Source organism: Sardina pilchardus, chromosome 4, assembly GCF_963854185.1.
Source record: "Sardina pilchardus chromosome 4, fSarPil1.1, whole genome shotgun sequence".
NCBI classification, from domain to species: Eukaryota; Metazoa; Chordata; class Actinopteri; order Clupeiformes; family Clupeidae; genus Sardina; species Sardina pilchardus.
This window is the reverse complement of record NC_084997.1, coordinates 12,627,187-12,635,728: the sequence shown is the minus strand read 5'-3', so window position 1 is coordinate 12,635,728 and position 8,542 is coordinate 12,627,187. Positions and strand designations below refer to the sequence as shown.

The 8,542-nt window shown below is 44.9% G+C and overlaps 1 protein-coding gene across 4 annotated transcripts in view; it reads right to left on the bottom strand.

The window, feature by feature from the left end:
* LOC134078342 (hyccin 2-like) overlaps nt 1–8,491 on the bottom strand; it is a 46,609-nt gene extending 38,118 nt beyond the window's left edge. Inside the window, exons 1-2 of one of the 4 annotated variants that reach the window (XM_062534206.1) lie at nt 3,059–3,140; nt 2,818–2,902 (exon numbers count right to left, since the gene is read on the bottom strand). The gene's annotated coding sequence lies outside the window, so the exon portion shown is untranslated. Of the gene's footprint in view, nt 1–2,817; nt 3,016–3,058; nt 3,141–3,988; nt 4,020–8,207 lie in introns of those variants that run through there. The other 3 variants (XM_062534205.1, XM_062534207.1, XM_062534208.1) reach the window with 3 other exon arrangements.
* Nucleotides 8,492–8,542: the final 51 nt, after the last annotated feature.

Sequence of the window (8,542 nt, the reverse complement as noted above, 5' to 3'; positions counted from 1 at the left end):
GACTAAAACAATATTCCCCTTTTCGCTCATCTCCTGTGAAGAGCATCATGGGACTTGAGGAGCTGGGTCCGTTCGGCTCCGAGTTGACATTCGTCTTTGGAGAGCCAATAACGTCGCGTAACAATCCTACCCCAAAGCCCGGAGTCCAGAGCGATCGCTCGAGTCCATTGTGCTCGGCCACATTTCAGGATATGTCATTTCCTTTTCCTGTGGTGTCCGACGCAGGACCAGCTGGGGGGGAACCCCGCGTCACGAGATGATGCAGCGTGCGGTCAGCTCCAGAGGGGATGTGACGGGACAGGACAGGCTATTAATGGGCTGGAGTGTCTGTGACAGAGTGACCCACACTGACACTATATTTGTAGCTAATTATTGTAATATTCCGTATGTGTCTTCGTTGTAGGCCATATGTTGTCCTTATGGGCAGAGTCTAGGTGCACATGGATCGCTTTACAATCCCTGTCGAGGGAGAAGGTAGAGGCTCTACGGTTTGCCTGTTGTGCGTACCTTAACACTCACACTGATGTGAGTGTTAAAGGGATATTCCGCCATTTTTGGAAATACGCTCATTTTCCACCTTCCCTCGAGCAAAACAATCGATATTTACCTTGTTCCCGTTCATCCAGCCATTCTGTGAGTCTGGCGATACAACTTTTAGCTTCAGCCTAGCATAGATCATTGAATCGGATTAGACCATTAGCTTCTCGCCTGCTAGCTTCATGTTTAAAAGTGACTAAGATTTCTGGTAATTTTCCCATTTAAAATGTGTCTCCTCTCAAGTTAGAAAGTGCAATAAGACCAACTGAAAATGAAACCTGGCGTTTTTCTAGGCTGATTTGACATGGAACTACACTCTCATCTGGCATAATAATCAAGGCAACTTGCAAACGTACCATAGGCGCAGTAATATCGTACGCAGCACCTGAAAATAGTCCCCATAGACAACAAGCAGTAGTAGTGCCAGTAGTCTGCAAGTTGCCTTGATTATTACGCCAGATGAGAGTGTAGTTCCATGTCAAATCAGCCTAGAAAAACGGCAGGTTTCATTTTCAGTTGGTCTTACTGCACTTTTTAACTTGAGAGGAGACACGTTTTAAATGGGAAAATTACCAGAAATCTTAGTCACTTTTAAACATGAAGCTAGCAGGCGAGAAGCTAATGGTCTAATCCGATTCAATGATCTATGCTAGGCTGAAGCTAAAAGTTGTATCGCCAGACTCACAGAATGGCTGGATGAACGGGAACAAGGTAAATATCGATTGTTTTGCTCGAGGGGAGGTGGAAAATGAGCGTATTTCCAAAAATGGCGGAATATCCCTTTAAGGAATATTGTGTGGCTTATTATTGTCAATGTGCAAAAATCAATGTTAATCAGTCTGCTTCTCCTGGACCACAACGTTAGTTTATCTCAATGTGTCCCAGAGGAGAACTCTGTCTGTACCAACAGTCAGTCATACAGTCATATACTGTAATGCAACAGACTAGAAAAACTGCAGGGAAACACTGCTAATCCTGCTGTGTCACTGTGAACGTAGCATCAACAAGTCACAAGATCAAACTTCTGTTTGAAAATAGAGATGATGTAACCTTACTATATAAAACACAATTGAAAGGAGTAACACAATATCAACAGCATGTCGGCATCCATAGAAAGAACAGACCCCAGAGTATCCACAAACACTCCCTCTCACTCTCTCTCTCTCTCTCAAACACACACACATATGTGTACACACACACACACACACATATATGTACAAACACACACACACACACACACACACACACACACATACATACACACACACATATGTACACACACACACACACACACATATGTACACACAAATACACACACATATGTACACACACACACGCATACACGCACGCACGCACGCACGCATCAGGGTGTGTCCTCTTCCCTCGACTCTGGAAACGCTGGGCAACTGGGCCCAATAACACGTGCATCGATCGGAAGAGCTGGGGATGGTGGAAACAGAACATAGCCCCTTGCAGCGGAACGCTGGTGTGCTGGCCGGCAGCAGAGATGCCGCTCAATAATTAGTGATCACATAGGGGAGGTGGGGAGTCAATACTACAGCGCCCGTCCAGCCAGAGACGGCACACTGGAGAGCTAAACGTGGTCTGAGTGATGAGCTTTTACACAAGTTCCCTCCAATTCAACCCTAGACAGCGCAGCAATGCCTGGAACCTGTGTTTGTCATTCAGCATCATTGCTTCCTTCTATTTAAGTTGCTGTTGTTGCTAGCATATACAATCTGCAGTCATCATATTATTAGCAGGGTCTCTGCAGATTTCAACAAGTTAAATTTCATTTTAATTAAATAAGACTGGTCAGTTTAAAGACTGGTATGAAATTTAAAGACAGAATTCACATCCAGTAGCAAAAAATATATAATGGAAAATTAGTCCCAGAATTATAAGCAAAGTAACTAAAATTCTTCTCTGAATTTCTGCATAAGCCTAAGTTGTTATCAGCTATCAGTTCAACAAAAATTTTTAGAGTTGTATTACATTGTATTACTGTATCTGTATCATTGCCATGAAGAACTACAATTTATTTATCCTTTATTTTCAGGTGAGTCCCATTGAGATCTTACATCTCTTTTTCAAGGGAGCCCTGGGTTTGCAAAAGTGTTTAAGTGTATTTAAGCGTAACCGCATTTAAGACCTACTGTAGTGTGTAAGATTGCAACATATAGCCTAGACTTATTCAGGTCTAAAATTAATATGATTTAATAGTAGCCTACAGAATTCTTAAGAAACCCTGTATTAAGCAAAAACGTAAAGAGTACTTACAGGATGCTTGCTAAATTCTGCAGACGGGAGGCAAAATGCTGGTTGAATGGGCCAAGGAAGGTAGTAGCAATCAGCAAATCAAAATCTGACAAATGAAAGTTACAGCCCGCAAATGTGCCGTTAAATTGAAAACAGCAACTGTGGATCAGTCAAACAGTGACAACTTCTACGACTGTAGGCTGATTGTGAGTTCATCCCCAAATTAAACAGAAAAGCTCAGCAGACCAAAGTTACACATTACCCTTTTCCCCCTCATGGATCCACAAACGAGGAGTCCAAAAGCATGACATACCGAGATTAACTGCTAACCTAGTGCGAGAGTTACACACAGCATTAAGAGACAGCAGCTGCAACACAGCACAGCCTCTTGTGTGCTCTCTGGGCGTGGGAGCGGCGCCATCAGACTGAAGTCCACAGGTAATCATAAGCCAGGTGAGACGCGTATTGATTGGCCCACATCCTGCTCAGCGATCAAACACACTTCTCCAGCGGGGGGGCCTTGATGGAGCCACTAAAAGGCGTCAGCCAGTGCAGAGGGAACAGCAGAGCAGAGCGGAACAAATCAGCAAATGTCGCCGGGGCTTAAGACCAGCCACATCAAAGGGACGTGAAGAACAGGCCTGTTCGCCTCTGGGGAAGTAATGTTGGGGGACAGGCGTGACTCACTCACGCTCGCCGAGGCACGCCTGGGTGTATCTCGCGTCTAGATAAACGTAGTGGCACATCCAAATGAACCACAACCGTCACCTGACAACGTGATTTGACTCGCAAATCCGTATCGAGAGTGGCTGGCTAATGCTGCGCACCTGTGACATTGGAAAGCTCCCTTATGGTTAAATGCACATGTCTGTTTACATTACTGCAACCTGTTGAGGAAATCCTCTCATTGAGTCTCGAAGAGTGGAATGGCAACAAGTAGCGTAGAAGTACACCAAGTAAAAAAGCGCAACTCAGCAGCACTACTCTGTTCAAGACATTCAACTGACTCAGCAACACAGATTTTCCTACCATGAGCAAAAAAGCAGAAATGCAGCCTCTCCACAGAATAACAATAACCATTCTCCTACTTCCAAAAGAGAAGACACCACATACTGTACAATGTCCACCAATCAAATGGTCATCCATCAAAAATAATCATAATCCATAACGAATAATAAACAACTAAACACACCTCACATGTCCAATACCACTCATGTGTAGAGTTCTCGGTGCTCCCGTGTGTGAGAAGCCTTTTCCCTGCTCTGGCGTTCTCCGCTTGGCCCTTCGGTGAACTGCGGCTCGCTAGACTGCTCCCGTCTCCCTGGCGCTCGCTCACGCAGGCTTCCCGCCTCACACCTCGGTTCGATCGTGCCAAGTCAGCTGGTGAGTCAGAGCCTCAAGAGCCTCGGAGGCTCACGCTCCGCTGCACTAGGAGACGGGGGCAGGACAAGAGCCCACTCCCCTCATCAAACCACCACCACTCCCCCCTCACCACACCACCACCTCGCCCCTCACCAAACCACCACCTCCACCTCCACTTTCGATCCATTCCAACCAAAGGATAACAAAAGGGGGAGGGCTGAGACAAGCTGATGAATGTCAACTGGCTTGAAAAGAATGCCGACAATTCATCTTCAGAAAGTAATAGCGAGGCTCAGTGACAACAAGCCCAAAGGACACCATGGAGATATGAATCCGCTCACTGGCATCGAGTGGTGACTAACCAGGCAGGCAACACATGCAGAGAAGCTGATATCCGCTCCCTCTACTGCCCAATCTACAGCCATAGACATGCACTGGACACAGCCAAGGGGAACAGCAAAGGCATTAAGAGATGGAGGAAGCTGGTAAAGGTGAATCTTGGTTCTGCAATTACATATCAGTATTCCACTTGTCCTAGAGCAGGGACCTGACTGCAGTGGGAAAAATCAAACAAGTTTCATAGACAGCGTTGTGGTTTCATAGGACATTAAAATGATCCAAAGAGGGAATGTCCCAATTCTGGAGGACTCTGCCAAAATGTAATTTAACTTCGGTTATTAGAAGGGCAGTGGATGACTATTTCTAACTTTAGGAGGAAATGAGTCGAATATTTCAAAGATTTGACTTGTGTAAACACCACTGAGTCTGCTCCATGTTCTCCCATCAAAAAGTCCAAATAAGCTGATTGGTGAATACATGCCATTGGAGGAAGCCTGCAGGCTAAAGCTAAGCTTTTAACATCCAGTCAGACAGAACAGCCTGCAATGTACATTCAAAATCTCAAGCTGATGATACATTTAGCCACCCTCAGAATGTTGACCAATACTGACGATGAAACTTTTCTTTCTTTTCCATCTTGAAATAAATAAAAAATAACGCTCAAAAGGTTTCCTGGATCTCTGATTCCCAGCCATGGCCTGTTTTGAGGAAAGCAACACATTTGGAGATCTGCCACTTCTGGGGGGAAAAAAAGAGGTGGGAGAGTGGCTCCATATGGAGATACTGCAGATGGCCCAGGATTAGGAGTAGTCAAGGCAATGAACGCCTTTTTTAACAATGAGGTTAAAAATAGGCCCTGGACGCTCTCTCTGTACTGTAAGCAGCACATAACAGGGGAAGAGAGACTTACACAAGCCCAGCGTAGCGTCGTTGAGTCGACAACACAGCGCTTGTGTCAATAGCTTCTCAATCGCTCCGTTAGCCAGAGCTGCTGGAATTCATTTCAATTAGTTTTAGCATAAGAGGGGGGGGGGGGGGGGAGAGAGAGAGAGAGAGAGAGAGAGAGAGAGAGAGAGAGAGAGAGAGAGACTACTAGGGTTCTTACTTCTTACAAAACCAATCTGGCTCTCAAAAAGATGGTGGGGTAGGGAGGATAAGCTGAATGCAAGGCCTGCTTAAAAAAACAGAGGAAGAGAGATGGAGAGAGAGAAAGACTGACAAAGAGGGAAAGAGAGAGAGGGAGAAAGACATACAGGATGAGAGATGCCGTGAGAGAACTATGACAGCCCGACAGAGTAAGAGAGAGAGAGAAAGGAGGAGAACAGAGAAGAGGGAGGAAGAGAGGGAGGAGAGGATGGCAGGGTGGAAGTGAGCAGATGGTGTGGATTTATTTTGATCTTATGATGCCCCTATGTGAGCGAGCCTCTCCACTCGCCGTGACTCTCTTTGGGGATTCCAGCACGCACGCTCACTTGGGAGGGCCCTACTGCGTTTCTTTTGACAACCGGCCAATCACCTGTCTTCACCCACTCCTGCCAACATATCTGACTGATCTCTGATGCATTATGTTCCACTTCTAATTAGCTTCCTTGGCTAGCTGTAGCAGCCAACAGCAAGGAGGAAGGCTGCAGCTCAAGGACGACACTCAGTTCAAGTTGTTCTCTCTTCTTCAAGAGCTGAACACATAAGCCTACATTCTCATTCTCACTCTTGCTCTCTATGTCTCTCTGTGTCTCTCTCTCAAACACACACACACACTATAACCATTAGATGCAACGATGAGGTCTTAAAACACAAATAAATGGCTAACTCTGAGCTTCACCACATAGTGACACTCAGCACCACACGGCTGTATGGTTGCAGTACATCATGCATCCAGATCTGCCCTATTTTGGCAAGTCTGCTCCCTGATGGCTGTGAATTAATGTGCAAATACATCATAAAAGTTCAGAGGATTATGATGGCCTGATGGCCTTATGTCTAAAAAGAATGGGCCAACACAAAATTACACTAAAAACATTTAAAATGGCTACCCAATGTACTGATGTCAACTGTAACAGAAAAAAAAAACTCAGTCCCTGACATTGAATGATTAGCAATGGCCCAATTTAGAGTGCAGCTAACTAATTGCTTTGAAAAGTCATAGGGCGTGGGGACCTCCCATACATCTCCCCATATTGATTTGCTTGTGAAACAGCCAGTGGGAGTCCTTCTAATGAAGGCCAGGGAACTGAAAGTACAAGTCCGGCTTTCCCAGCACCACCTAAGCACATAATAGCCCAATATCTCAACCACCACTGCATGGTCTAGATTCAGGCTATGCTTGTTTGCTGATCACGACAACATTGCAACCGCTGATTTAATCCACCAAGCCAGGCGTTTTTCAATGACAGGTTAAGTACTGAGCATGGGATTTAAAACCCATCATTAGTTTATTGTTTAAACAAACAAGACTTTGGGAGAACCACTGGGGAGTCATAGGGATGCAAAATCCAATAAAAACACATGTGCACAGACCTAGCAGAACTCAACCATGATATTACAGCTAGTGTGTTTTTCCTAGTGATGTCCAGCTTATGATTAATGTATAGCTGTTGCTGCAGTGACAGGCCAAGGCGAATCAGATAGCTGGTTAACGTAGGCAAGTAAACATACTGTCTAAGCACTGACAGCTTAGGATCAACGTTGCATCAAGCGATTATCTAATTGATTAATACGATCTGTGGGGATTGTGTCTTTAATGGCAATAGTGAGGTGTTATATGGCTTGATAAAGTCTATCCCATTAGGGTTGGATAAAGGGACCGATCAATGGGGTTCCTTCACTTCACCTGTACCCAAAACCGACAGATGTTGAGATTTATACGTGCTATTTGACAGGGCCAGCACACAGAGCCATTCATATGCAAGTTGTTGAGCAAACCGTTTCGGTTCGCTGAAATTACATAAAACACTACGATGGATCTTTATGCCACTTTGTTTGAAGGACACATTTACAATCACCGTGCGAGATGCCTAGTTGCAATATTGCCGCGCGACTTGCATCTGTGTAGCACTTGGTTAGGCTCACCCTTCTAACATTACATTACGTCCGAGCCACGAATCACATCGCTAGAGGATGCCATTGGCATTCAATAATGTAAGCATACGATGTGATAAAGAAGACTTTGATGACATGCAACGCAATTTACACTGTCTGTGCAGTCGCCGAAACAAATGGACATAAACAAACACGTTGCACCTGATCCAAAACCTGAGAAAACATACCAACAGAGCACTAAGGTCACGTAGCGTTTCACTGCTAATAAACAGTGGTTTTATTATATGGTTAGCATGTTAAGAAGACGAATTGGATTGTTGGCAAAGGTTAGCTCGCACGAAACCTGCCCTGGAACGTTTAGTTTCAACAATCAAGATGGTCAGCTAACGATCACTTCAGTTCACGTGAAAATACTGAAACGAGCTAAGCTGTAACAAAACAATTTTACCTTCGTGTCGGGTCTTGTTTGGGAAAAATACCCACAAAATCTGACACGTGTCTGACGTCGTTACTGCTGGCCATAGGAAGAGATGCCACGCCAGAGAGGCTAAGTTAGCTTTGCAGAACGTTAACGTTACTGCTAGTTGCCCAAGATCCAAACGTTGCAGTCACCTTGTGAGCAAATTAGTACATATCAAATAACCACTGAACGCTGAAGATGTTATACATACCAGAATCTATGTAAGGGTAATCATCATGTTGGTCATCAGTTGTAATTCAGCGTAACTCAAAAATCCACGTCCCCTTGCTAGTCTGGCTGAATCAGTTACTGGCAGCCTCGGTCGCCCAGTCGACTGCTCATCTGTATTAGCTAACGTTAGCCAGTTGACTCCAACCGGAGAACAGAGGCAATGTCACTCCAGCTTGGCCACATGCCATGCGATAACTATGGTTAATATCTCTTGGCAGCATAAGTTCCTCTTCAGTCATTCAAGTCAGCACTTTCAAATTTGTGCTTCAAATTTGTGCTTTGCACTTTCAAATTTGTGCTTTGTGCTGGTCCACC